Raw genomic sequence first — 12,973 nt, forward strand, 5'->3', positions numbered from 1 at the left:
GAAGGTGCCCCTATAGGAGAAGCTGAAAAGAAGTTTTATAAGAAAATAAAAATAGAAAAAGTAATACCAGTGGCATAGGATTTTTTTTTTTTTTTCTTGCCACTAAGAATAGCAGCAGTCGACTCCCTGCGCTCTGGGCCCATCTTCTGAAGCTCATTGTGGTGGGAGCTAGAATCCATTTTCTGTTTCAATTGACGTTAATTTCATCCCAGCATATTTCGGGCCTCTCATCACAAGATGATTCATTGCTGCATGTAAGCGAGTACAATCAGCTCAAATATTTGTAGTCTTCATGCAATTGCTGTAAGAAAACAGGGGATTGCGTGCCGCAGATCGCTCCCCTCCCCACCGGCCCCTACGCTGGGCCAAGGTGTCAGGTTAAAATGACAGGCAGCTGCCTGGTTCATCCTCTTCTGCTTTGCTGACTTAGAGCCACACAAAGATCCATCTCCCTGGAGACCAGCAGCTTCTGTCAAGAAGATATTTTTGTGGAGAGGGTTATGCCCCCAACAGCCTAACCAGGAATATTTCCAAAGTCACTTTGGAGGAAAATCTTGTCAGACCTTCCCCTCACATGGTTTTCTAAACTTTATGTCCAAGAAACTCTTAGGGTAAGTTTTCTTAGTGATTATGCTAGCATCCTAGACTCATAGGGCATAGGAAGCCTCAGACCTCTTCCTCGCCATTCCAGAAATGCTACTGGGGAGGCAATTGAGAAACACAGATTGTGCAAAGACTCATCAAGGGTGAAGTGGCAAGAGAATCTAGATTAGAATCCAGATCATCTCCCAATTCATGGTCCAGTGTATATGCGGCTGTATTCTTTTGTTTGTTTCTTGAGATAGAGTCTTGCTTTGTTGCCCAGGCTGGAGTGCAGTGGCATGATCTCACGTCACTTCGACCTCTGCCTCCCAGGTTCAAGCAATTCTTGTGCCTCAGCCTCCTCCCAAGTAGCTGGGATTACAGGCATGCACCACCATGCCTGGCTAATTTTTGTATTTTTAGTCAAGATAGGATTTTGCCATTTGGCCAGTCTGCTCTCGAACTCCTGGCCTCAAGTGATCTGCCCACCTCGGCCTCCCGAAGCACTGGGATTACAGACAGTAGCCGCCATGCCCAGCCAGCCGTTCATATTCTATAGGTTTTATTGTTTTTATTTTTCTGAGATGGAGTCTCACTCAGTACCCAGGCTGGAGTGCAGTGGCATGATCTCAGCTCACTGCAACCTCTGCCTCCCGGGTTCAAGCGATTCTCCTGCCTCAGCCTCCCAGGTAGCTGGGATCACATGCATGTGCCACCATGTCCAGCTAATTTCTGTATTTTCAGTAGAGATGGGTTTCACCATGTTGGCCAGACTGGTCTCGAACTCCTGGCCTCAAGCAATCCCCTCACCTCGGCCTCCCAAAGTGATGGGATTACAGGCATGAGCCACCGCACCTGGCCATATAGGTTTTATTTTAGAATAGCTTTCTTCTGATTAAAAGTATGTTCCTGACACAGAATTTTTGAAATATTAAATATTTATTCCATAATCCCAGTCCTCAAAGATAATATCACCAAGACTACCTTCGTGGTCATCTAACCTGTGCAGCCACAAAAACTTTGCACTCAGAAGGTTCCTATGCTTGATTTAAGCCTCGCTGTCATATCTTGAATTTCTTAATTTTTTTAATGAAGGGCCCTGCATTTTTATTTTGCATTGGGTCTGCTAATTATATAGCTGGTCCTAATCACCATTAACATTTTAGTGCTATCTTCTCCAATGCCTTGAATCTTGCTTCATCCCATTCATTCATCTATTCATTCATTTGCTCACTCAACAAATGTTCATTGGGTGCCTAGGAGGCATGGAATCCCATGAAAATATCATTGAAAGGAGGGCATGAGTGCATTATCCCATCAATACAAATTATTATGTTGGGATTGTTGATCCAGGAAGATTAAAATGACTGTGCACAGAGAAAGAATGGACTAAAACTCCTTGGAGGCAGAGGTCAAGCAGAGGGAAGAAGGTCAGGCATGGTTCTGTGTCGTCAATGGTAACTATTCTGCATGTGCACGTGTGTGAGAGGCTCTGATGCAGATAGTGAGGGCAGAGCTTGAGTGCAGACAGGTGTTACTGACATGTAAGCAATGGCTCACACAACACACCTGTTGTGGAAATAGGATTACTCTCTATCCAGTTCCTACAAAGTTCAGCTCCACAGCCATGGCCCAGCACTTCCAGTAAAAATTTAGTAATTGCTCTGCTGACCTTGCTCTTTCCTGAGTTTCCCAGCATTTTTAGGGCCAGACAATGGGAATGAATTTATTTGCCCTAAAGTCTAGAGAAAGATGGCTTCAAAGCAATGGAGAGCTATTTCCTCCAAGTAGCAGGTAGAAAATGTAAAAGAAAGAGAAGAATTACCTCAATTACATGGTAGACATTGGAAACGCAAGGACAAAGGTCTGTAGGGTCTAAATGTTATTTCTCTACTAGAAAAAAAAAAAATGTAACCTTTTTCTGGACCAAAGGCATCTGATATGAATGCTCCACATTTATAGTAATATACCCCACAGGATATTTGAAAGCTCTGATTTAATCTTTAATTTCCCCCCAACAAGGTGTGGGCCTGAATTGTGCCACAGCAATAAGATAGAAGTTCTGACTCTAAAACTAGGAGTTGTTCCCACTCCATAAATTTTCTCCAGAGGCTCTAGAAAAGAGGAATGGTCAAAATTCCAATTGCCTTCTTGATGTCTGACTCTACTTCTCTTGCTGTTGAACACCACCAAGGAGAAAATTCTCAAGACCCAATGAGTTGAGAGAAAAACATCCTTTATCACAGACCACACTAACTTTGCCTTCATACCCTCCACCTTCCTCCTAGATAAACTTATTCTCACTACTTCCCTGGACATTTTCCTGTAGATGGACCAGGCTTGACACCAATAAATATTCAAGTCAAATAGCTCTGATGAGATTTGAAATAACTACCGGAGGATGTCTCACGTAAAGTCAGCCTGCCTACCACTTTTCTTGCCCCCTCCAATTAACACTCCTTACTAAGACCAAAGTGACATTCTAAAAACTAACTCTGACCATATGCAGAACAGATGTCCCACATCCCCAAAGCCCACCTAAGTTGAAGGCAGCAGTGATGGATAGTCCTGTCCACATACCCAGCATCCCACCTCAAGGATGCACTGAGATGTCTCTCTGCTTTTCTAGCTCTAGGCTTTCTCTGAAGTTCCAGAAGCCAGTTAATCCATCGGTAGATGCAGCCCAATGTGCAAGGAATTACTGCTTCTGAGAGCACCCTTCTGCTAATGAAGGATAGAAGTCAGTGCATCAATGGCCCCAGTTCCCATTCTTCTGTAGGACAATTCAAAGACATGTTCCACATCATTCATTAAAGGACCTCCAGCAAGATTAAGATCTGCCTGGCCCATGGTAGTTTCTAGCTCAATAACATTGTTGCATTGCTTTCCCATGCTCCCTCTGTTTCCTGGGATCACCTTCCACTTAAACCACATGTACTGAAATCCTCATCTTAGTTTCTGCTTTCAGAGAAACCCAAACTAAGAAACCGTCTCATTCCCTTCCTTAAAACCTTTCAAAATCTCTTTGTGTTTCAGATGAACCTGAACCTGAAGCTCCTTAGCTTAATATTCAAGGCCCTTAAGAGTTTGCTTCTTTTTTTTTTCTCCCAAATTTTATTTTAGGTTCGGGGGGTACATGTGTGAGTTTTTTTATATGGATAAATTACCTGTTATGGGGGTTTGGTAGATGGCTGACTAGATGCAGCCAGGAAGAGCATCTCCCATGGAGAGATCAGACCATCAGGAAGAATGGCACACTCTGAGCAACTCTTCTGAAGGGAGGCATTGACAACAGATTGAGGTTGAATTTGCTTCTTGACTATTACTCCTCATGTGAACCCTGAATGCCAGCTGCACCCACTTACCCACAGTTGAAACCCGCCACCCAGCTACACACCCTCACATCTTCTCAAGCTGAGCTCTCTCTTCTCCATCTCCTCGTACCCATCTCATTCCTACTCAGGTCTCAAGACCCTGGTTTAATGCTCCCTTATCTGGGAATCCTTGCCCACTCCATCCTCTGCACTCAGATGCATTTTCCTGGTGGCTCTTTCATGGCATCAACATTTGTGTACTGGCTTACCTCCCTGAAAGAAAGTGAGCTCCTCAAGGGTAAGACCAGGTCTTCATCTGTCCATGGAGCCCCAGGCTACATGCAGAGCTTGGCACACTGTAGAGGTGCACCTACACATTTTTAAAGAGCCATATGGCTTTCCCTTCTATCCTTAGCTACATTTGGTGTCCTTCATGAGTCCTGGGCATTGTTGGTATTTTATGTTGGCAACAAAGAAAATTTTTGTTGTTGTTGTTGTTTTGTTTTTTTTGTTTTGTTTTTTTGAGACGGAGTCTCGCTTTGTTGCCCAAGCTGGAGCACAGTGGCCCGATCTCGGCTCACTGCAAGCTCCACCTCCCAGGTTTGCTATTCTTCTGCCTCAGCCTCCCAAGTAGCTGGGACTACAGGTGCCTGCCACCACACCTGGTTAATTTTTTGTATTTTTAGTAGAGACGGGGTTTCACCATGTTAGCCAGGATGGTCTCAATCTCCTGACCTCGTGATCCACCCACCTCAGCCTCCCAAAGTGCTGGGATTACAGGCATGAGCCACCGTTCTTGAAAAATGTTTTTTAAAGAAGTGGCATAGGCCGGGTGTGGTGGCTCACACCTGTAATCTCAGAACTTTGAGAAGCCAAGGCAGGTGGATCATGAGGTCAGGAGTTCAAGACCAGCCTGGCCAATGTGGTGAAACCGCATCTCTACTAAAGATACAAAAATTTGCTGGGCATAGTGGTGCATGCCTGTAATCCCAGCTACTCGGGAGGCTGAAGCAGGAGAATTGATTGAACCAAGACCTGGGAAGCAGAGGTTGCAATGAGCCAAGATTGCGCCATTGCACTCCAGCCTGGGCTACAGAGGGAGACTCCATCTATAAAAAAAAAAAAAAAAAAAAAAGAAGTGGTATAAAGGTGACATAAAGTGGCTCACTCAAACATTTACTGACATATCCACCAAGCAAAATCCCCCATTCTGGAGTGAGGAGAGTGGATAATGTTGCCCCACAGATATTGACACACCGGCCAAGGCACACAGAGAGCCTAAGTGGAAGTGTCTGAGGGTCTTAGAATGTTTGTGATGTGCAAACCCGAGAAATTATACAGCCCAGCCAACAGCGGGGAAGTGACTTGTTTAACGGGACAAAGCAAGGACTAGAAACCCAGGCTCTGAATTCCCAAGCGAGCATCCTTTCCACTCACCCACATCACTGCTCACAAAGGGCGAGCTGGAACAAGGCTGGCTGGGCCTTGGTCATTTCTAGCAGGTCAGAATGCAATATTTTTTGAAGGGTAAGGAAGTAGCAGGGAACCAGTACTTCAGGAAAACTAATTGTCCCGTGCACCCCAATTCAAACTGAATCTGGCGAATTTCCCCAAAGGAATTCTAGAATACAGCTCAGGAAAAAAAAAAAAAAGAATAAGCAGGGATAATTGAGTTGATAGATCAGGTTTTCTGGTGTGTGCTATGTATTCTAAATATTTTTTCCTTGTTTTCTTGTTGCTACATGTACAGAACAAAAGCTTCCTTCCTGCACTGTGCATTGTGCAAAATATAAAGTTGTGAAGTCTGTGATGTAGGAAAGGCCTTGTTTAGTTCGTTTCCATTGCTCCAGCACTGACTAGTTAACCCTATTGCCACCTTAGGTCAATAGAACTGAATTATGTATTCAGCAAAGTGGATGGAAGAGAAGATGGATGAGTGGACGGCTGACAGAGGGGTGGTGCATGCATGGGTGGAGGGGTGAGGTTTCTCCTCAGGACTTTACTTCTTTCCCTGTTCCTTCATGATCTCTTTTCTGTTGCGGGGAAGTCAGGGACCTCAAACAGAGGGACTGGCTGAAGCCATGGCAGAAGAATATAAATTGTCAAGATTTTAGGGACATTTATTAGTTTTTTAAATTAATACTCTTGTGATTTTTTATGCCTGTCTTTAATCTCTTAATTCTGTTATCTTTATAAGCGGAGGATGTATGTCGCCTTAGGACCTTGTGATGATTGCGTTAACTGTACAAATTGTTTGTAGAGCATGTGTGTTTGAACAATATGAAATCTGGGCACCTTGAAAAAAGAAGAGGATAACAGCGATGTTTAGGGAACGAGGGAGGTAACTTTAAAGTCTGGCTGCCTGTGGGCCGGGCAGAACAGAGCCATATTTCTCTTATTACTGAAAACGGGCAAGAGAAGTATTGCTAAATTTTTTTCCCAGTAAGAAATATTAATAATTAACAGCCCTGGGAAAATAATGCATTCCCAGAGGAGGCCTCTAAAATGGCCGCTCTGGGGGTGTCTGCCTTATGCAGATGTAGATAGGGATGAAACACGCCCTAGTCTCTTGCAGCGCCCCCAGGCTTGCTAGGATTAGAAAATTCCAGCCTGGCAAATTTTAGTCAGACCAGTTTTTTGGTCTTCAACCTTGTTTATCAATGACAATGCATGTACAGCAGGACATGGAAGTTTGTTAGTGATTTCAGTTTTGCCCTGACCTTGTGATCTTGCCCTGACCTTCTGCCTTGTGATCTTTTGTCGCCCTTGAAGCATGTGATCTCTGTGACCCACAAGTATTCATACACTCCCTCCCCTTTTGAAAATCACTAATAAAAACTTGCTAGTTTTGTGGCTTTGGGGGCATCACAGAACCTGCCGACACGTGATGTCTCCCCTGGACATCCGGCTTTAAAATTTCTCTCTTTTGTACTCTTTCCCTTTATTTCTCAGACCAGCTGATGCTTAGGGAAAACAGAAAAGGACCCACGTAAAATATCGGGGGCCAAATTTCCCCCAATACTTCTCTACTCTTAGCACCCTAGATTCATTACCCTTTTGCATTTTTCAAGATGACTTTTGGGACAGAACTTAATGTTTTTCCCCCAGTAGGTAGAACGTCTCAATAACTCAGAGGTTTCCCAGGCTTTCCTCGTCTCCTGGAGAAATGAGTTGTCTCCACTATGAAAAGCCTTTCTTTATATCCTTATCACCCAGTTGGGCTGGTCCTCAGAAGTCTGTTAAGTGTCAAAGGCCATCACCCAGACATTCTGCAAGAGAGAAGTCCTGAGACCCTTCTGAAGGGAGGAGTCCACCCTGGTCCATGCTGAGCCCTGCTGTTCTTGAGCCCCATGATCTGATGCCACCCTCCTCAGGCAGTTCACTCAGAAGCAGCCAGTGCCTCCCTTTACCATCACCTCCCCATTCATTTTAGCATTTTGCATAATGTGGTTTCCCCAGACAGTTTCCATCATGTTTATTTCAGGAACTCCAGCAGTCACTATTAGCATGACCTACATATTTTTTGAAGTCCTATGTGTTCTCCAATTATCATTAACGCAGTATGTTTTAAAACTAGTCTTAGAAGTAATTATAGCAGGGAACTAGTTTTACTTTTTTCCATCAACAGGAAGAAAGAATAAGAGAAGGATTTCAATCATAAGCTGAGAAATCTGCTTCTTAAGCAAAAATCCAGGAGAAAAATTGGCCACTAGGGAAAGATGGAAGCGAAGATTTCTTGATCCCTTCTTCCACACTAGATATTTTCACCCATTATTGCCCACAATCCTCCTAACAACTTACAAAATAAGTATTTCTATTACCACTTTTACAGATGGAGGAACTGAAGCTTAGAGAAGTTGGAATTGTTTTCAAGGTAAAAAGGCTAGTAAATAGAGAAGCAGAGGTCTGAGCTGTGCAAACAAGCTTTGCAATTCCACAGGCTTACCCAGAGGTGGTCTCTGGTTGGGTCTGATCGCCAGGCCCCACCAGCACCTTCTCTGCAAAACAGCATCCTGTGGCTTGAGAGAATGCAGCTGATATGGTTTGGCTGTGACCCTACCCAAACTCCATCTAGAAGTGCAGCTCCCATAATTCCCATGTGTCATAAGAGGGACCTGGTGGGAGGTAATTGAGTCATGGGGGTGCATCTCTCCCATGCTGTTCTTGTGGAAGTGAGTAAGTCTCAGGAGATCTGGTGGTTTTATAAATGGGAGTTCCCCTGCACAAGCTCTCTCTTGCCCACTGCCATGTAAGAAGTCCCTGTGCTCTTCTTTCATCTTCTGCCCTGATTGTGAGGTACCCCCAGCCATGTGGAACTGTAAGTCCATTAAACTTCTTTCCTTTATAAATTCCCAAGTCTTGGGTATGTCTTTATTAGCAGCCTGAGAACAGATTAATATAGCAGCCATGTTCTTCCTCAGCTTTGGCCCTGCCCAGCGCCCACTAAATGCAGTTGATTGTCCAGGGTTTGACATTCAACCCAAGCCTGATCAATCAGAATCTTTCTCTGGGATTTTTCACATTGGAACTGAAAATCAGAGCCGGACCCTCTCTGATATCTGGCAGAAGAAGATGTGAGACTGACATGAAGGCCAGGAGCAGTGGGCAGTCATTCTCAGGAGAGAGTAGAGATGACACAGAAGCAGAGAGGGATGGCAGTGTCTGAGATCCGTGTATGGTCAGTGCCCAAAGTCTAGCTGGGTCTCCTCTCTTCCTGGGGCTTAGTTCTTCAATGAATTCTCCCTTGCAATCCATGAGCCAATAAATGTTCCTCTGTCTAAGCCAGTAGTAGTTATATTTTAGTTTTTGACAATCAAAAAGAGTTCAGATGGATACCGAGGTCCTGTGTGCACATTTCCTGGTCCTTTGTTGGAAACGAGGTAAGTAAAACTGGGATCAGCTGAGTCTCTTCTACAATGATGCCTCTTCGTTCTGTAACAGGAGGGAGATTCAGCTGAAAAGTTTTCCATGCCTGAAGATTAGGCATTGGTTTCTAAGGAATCCAAAAGGCTGGTCCTAACTCAAAATAGCTCAGGATCTGAGGAAGAACAGTAGCCAGAGAGTTGAGAGATGCAACCTCTCAGGCACACATGGAATGGATGTGGCCCATCCCTCATCTTCCCTCCCTTGGCCTCAATCTCCTCATCTGTAGAACAAGAGAGCTGCCTAGATCATGGTTTCAGTCCCTTACCTGCCACCCTCACCATGGGAACCAGTGTTTGTATGCCACTTTTTAAAAATAGGTTTTCTCTGTTGTCCTTTATCTGTGAATAATGAATTTGATATGCCAGCCCACTCTTCCCAATGCACTTTAAAATGCATAACTGCTCAAATAGAACAGGTTTGACTGTGTACCACCCAAATCTCCTTGGGTACCACAATCTGGAAAACAATGAAGCAGATGATCTGTAAGAAGCCAACAACCATGTCATGGAAGGCAAGGTCAGAGGCCAGTCTATTCAGCATTCATTCAGCATACATTTACAAACTTCCTGCTCCAGACTGACCACTTTGAGAAACCATAACACACGTTGTTTTAGCTGACAGTAGGTGAGCATTTATAATGGGCTGGGCACTGGGCTAAATGCTTTACAGGTGGTCTCTCATTTTAATCCACTGAAAAATCCCATAGGATAGATATAATGAACTTCTGAGTCTCAGAAAGGTGAATTACTCATCACTTAGACCCAAAGCTAGTGTGTTAGTTTTCTATAACTGCTATAACAAATCATCACAAATTTAGTGACTTAAAACATACATATTATCATCTTACAGTTCTGCGGGTCAGAAGTCCAACACAGTTCTCACTGGGCTAAGATCAAGGTATTAGTAGGGCTTGTTCCTTCTGGAGGCTGTAAGGGAGAATCTATTACCTTGCTTTTTTTCATCTTCTAGAGGCCACCCCATTCCTTGGTTCATGGCCCCTTCCTTCATCTTCAAAGCCAGCAATACAGGCTGTCCCTTCTCACGTTTCAGTCTCTCTGGTTCTCTGCAGCCAGGAAAAGTGCTTGACTTTGAAGTACCCGTGTGATTAGATCAGGCCCTCTGGATAATCCAGGATTCTCTCCCCCATCTCATGGTCCTCAGCCATAATCACATCTTCAAAGCCCTTTATGCTATGTAAGGTAACATATTCACAGGTCCCAGGGATTAGGACATGGACATCACTGGGGCCAGTGATCCCATCCAGCACAGTAGTAAGGGGCAGAGGGGAGACTGAAACCTTCATTTGATGGTTTTAACCACTGCCATATACAGAAGCAGTCCTCAGGGGGCTTTGCTTTACAGGAGTGGGGAGGGGTGACACAGAAAGGGTGACCACTTGATATTATAGACATATCATTGTGTTATCATCTCTCTCCAACTAGAATGTAAACTCCATGAGGGGAATTCCATACACCCTGCTCACTGCTGAATCCCATCACCTACAGTCCTACCATCTAATATGGTAGCCACATGTGGTCATTGAGCACTGACATGTGACTCAAATTTAGTATTCACAGTGATTTCAAAGACAGTATAAAAAAGAAAAAAGAATTTTTGTTACATATTGATGTTTTGGAAAATCTGGATTAAATATAAATTCCTGAAATTTATTTCACCATTTTTTTTAACCTTTCTTTTCCGGCTACCTGAAAATTTAAAATTACATAAGCAGCTTGCACATCTATGGGACAGTGCTGATCCGGATGAATAGTTGGTGCATGGCAGACACCCAGTGCATATCAATCAAGTGAATAGAGGGACAAAATAGCGGGAGATAAGTGGGGAACAAAACAGAGTCAGGCGTTTTCAAATATTCTGTCTGATTGGGAAAGTCATGGGCTGTAAACCCAGAGAGACAGGCAGTGGACGCGACATGGATTCATACAGTGAGCCAATGTTTCCTGAATGCCTCATGCAGGTTAAGTTGGAGTATATTTATTCTATTTGCCAGGGTAGAAGCAGCCAAGTATGCTAGGAAATGATATGGCTGAATTTCTGTTTGAGAAGATTCTTTTATTTTTCTTCTTCTTCTTAATTTTTCTTCAGAGATGGGATCTTGCTATGCTGCCCGGGCTAGTCTCAAATGATCCTCCCATCTTGGCCCCCTCAAAGTGCTGGGATTACAGGCATGAGCTACCATACCCAGCCCTGAGGAAGGGCATTCTTTAACTTAGGACAAGGCTGGACTGGGAAGAAGGCTCGTCTTCCGGCAAACACGAAGCATGGGGAGATGGTGAAGCATGCCCTCTTTAAGATAAAGTAGCTGAGAAGCAACATGAAAGTGCTTGTAGAGAAGAGGGTAGCTTTATGTATCTCAGAACCAAATCGGGTAAGAAGCAATGAAATGGAACTGGGTAAAACTGTAAATGGAAAGATCACATCAGAGGGAGTGCTGCATCTAAGTTCTACCCTGTGAGGACGATGGAACAAAGGGCACCCAAGTACAAAGCAGAGACGGGTGAATCCAGAGCAGACAGCAGGAAGAAATGTTTCATTCTGGACATCACAAACCCCGAGACAGCTTCAGCAGAGGTAATGTGGACGCCCGCAATCAGGGTCAGCACAGCGCTGGGCAGCAGGTGCCGGGTGGGTCAACGCCAACCTGACCGAGAGGAGAGGACACACCTCGCCAGGGCCGCCGAGCACCAGCCAGTCCTCCAAGCGCTTCCGAGCTCTTTGTTACAGAATCAGGGCAGCGCACTTTAGAAGGGAGGCCAGTAGGTTCAGAGACCTTCTCAAGCCCTGTCTGCAATGTGCCTTCATTAAATATTTCACAGAGCAGAAAGCCCACTTCAAAAGAGGAAAGCCTTTGCAGCCTGCTCCCTGGAAGCTCCCCAGTCAGGGTGAGCAGCCCAGAGCTGCTTCAACTCCACACGTTTTGTTTTGTTGTGTTTTGTTTTGTTTTGGTGGGGGAGGGCTTTGTTTTGTTTCACCCTCTTGTCCAATCCCAATTAATTTCAAAACAGGACTATAACCCACAAATGTTGAATTCATTGAAGCACACAAAGGAATCAAGATGTAGGTTCAAAGTGGGGGGTTGAAGCTGCATTCTGAGCACTAAGAGGAACAACAGGGAAGTAAGGGAATAGGGATGTCCCTAGGTGTGAGACAGCACTCACCCTCTTTCTACAGTTCGGGGAAGCCCACCAAGCCCTGTTTCTGGATCCAAAATGAGCCAGGGCATATATTTATGCCCCCATTCCCGAGTCGCCAAATACCCTAAAAAGACAAGACTTTCCTGTACAAATGAGGTTACAACAAGGCCAGGAAAGGAGGAAAAAAAATTTTTTTTTTGAGAAGGAATCTCACTCTGTTGCCCAGGCTGGAGTACAGTGGCACAATCTCAGCTCACTGCAACTTCTGCCTCCCAGGTTCAAGCAATTCTGTTGTCTCAGCCTCCTGAGTAGCTGGGACTACAGGCGCATGCCACCACACCCAGCTAATTTTTGTATTTTTCACAGAGACAGGGTTTCACCATGTTGACCAGGATGGTCTCAATCTCTTGACCTCATGATCTGCCCACCTTGGCCTCCCAAAGTGCTGGGATTACAGGCGTGAGCCACCGCACCCGGCTGGAAAAAGTTTTAAAAAGGAGCAACTTCAGGACAGGTGTGGTCACTCACATCTGTAATCCCAGCATTTTGGGAGGCTGTGGTGAGAGGATCACTTGAGCCAGGAAGGTCGAGGCTGCAGTGAGCCATGATTGCACCATTTCACTCCAGCCTGGGTGACAGAGATAGACCCTGTCTTAAAAAAAAAAAAAAAAAAAAAAAAAAAAAAAAAAAGCAGGGGAGGGAGAGTGGAATTTTACATTCATATGTACTTTTTCTCTCTCTCAAAATCTCATTGAAATGAAAATAAATGGATTTTTAAAAAGAAATAAGCAAATAAACCAGCAAACATAAAGATAGTGAGCAAGGAGACAATAAAATATGGGATGCAGAGAAGCAAGTGGAGGAGGAGTAAGTGACTTAGACCCCAGGAAACAGGCTCCTAAGTCTTCAGGAAGCTGAGAGGCAAATTCATTTACATAACAGGGTTCCCAAAAGGCTCTGCACCAGGAACCTCTGGAATCCTTCACTAGGTCTCCT

The sequence above is a fragment of the Theropithecus gelada genome, chromosome 20 (assembly GCF_003255815.1).
Source record: "Theropithecus gelada isolate Dixy chromosome 20, Tgel_1.0, whole genome shotgun sequence".
NCBI lineage: Eukaryota > Metazoa > Chordata > Mammalia > Primates > Cercopithecidae > Theropithecus > Theropithecus gelada.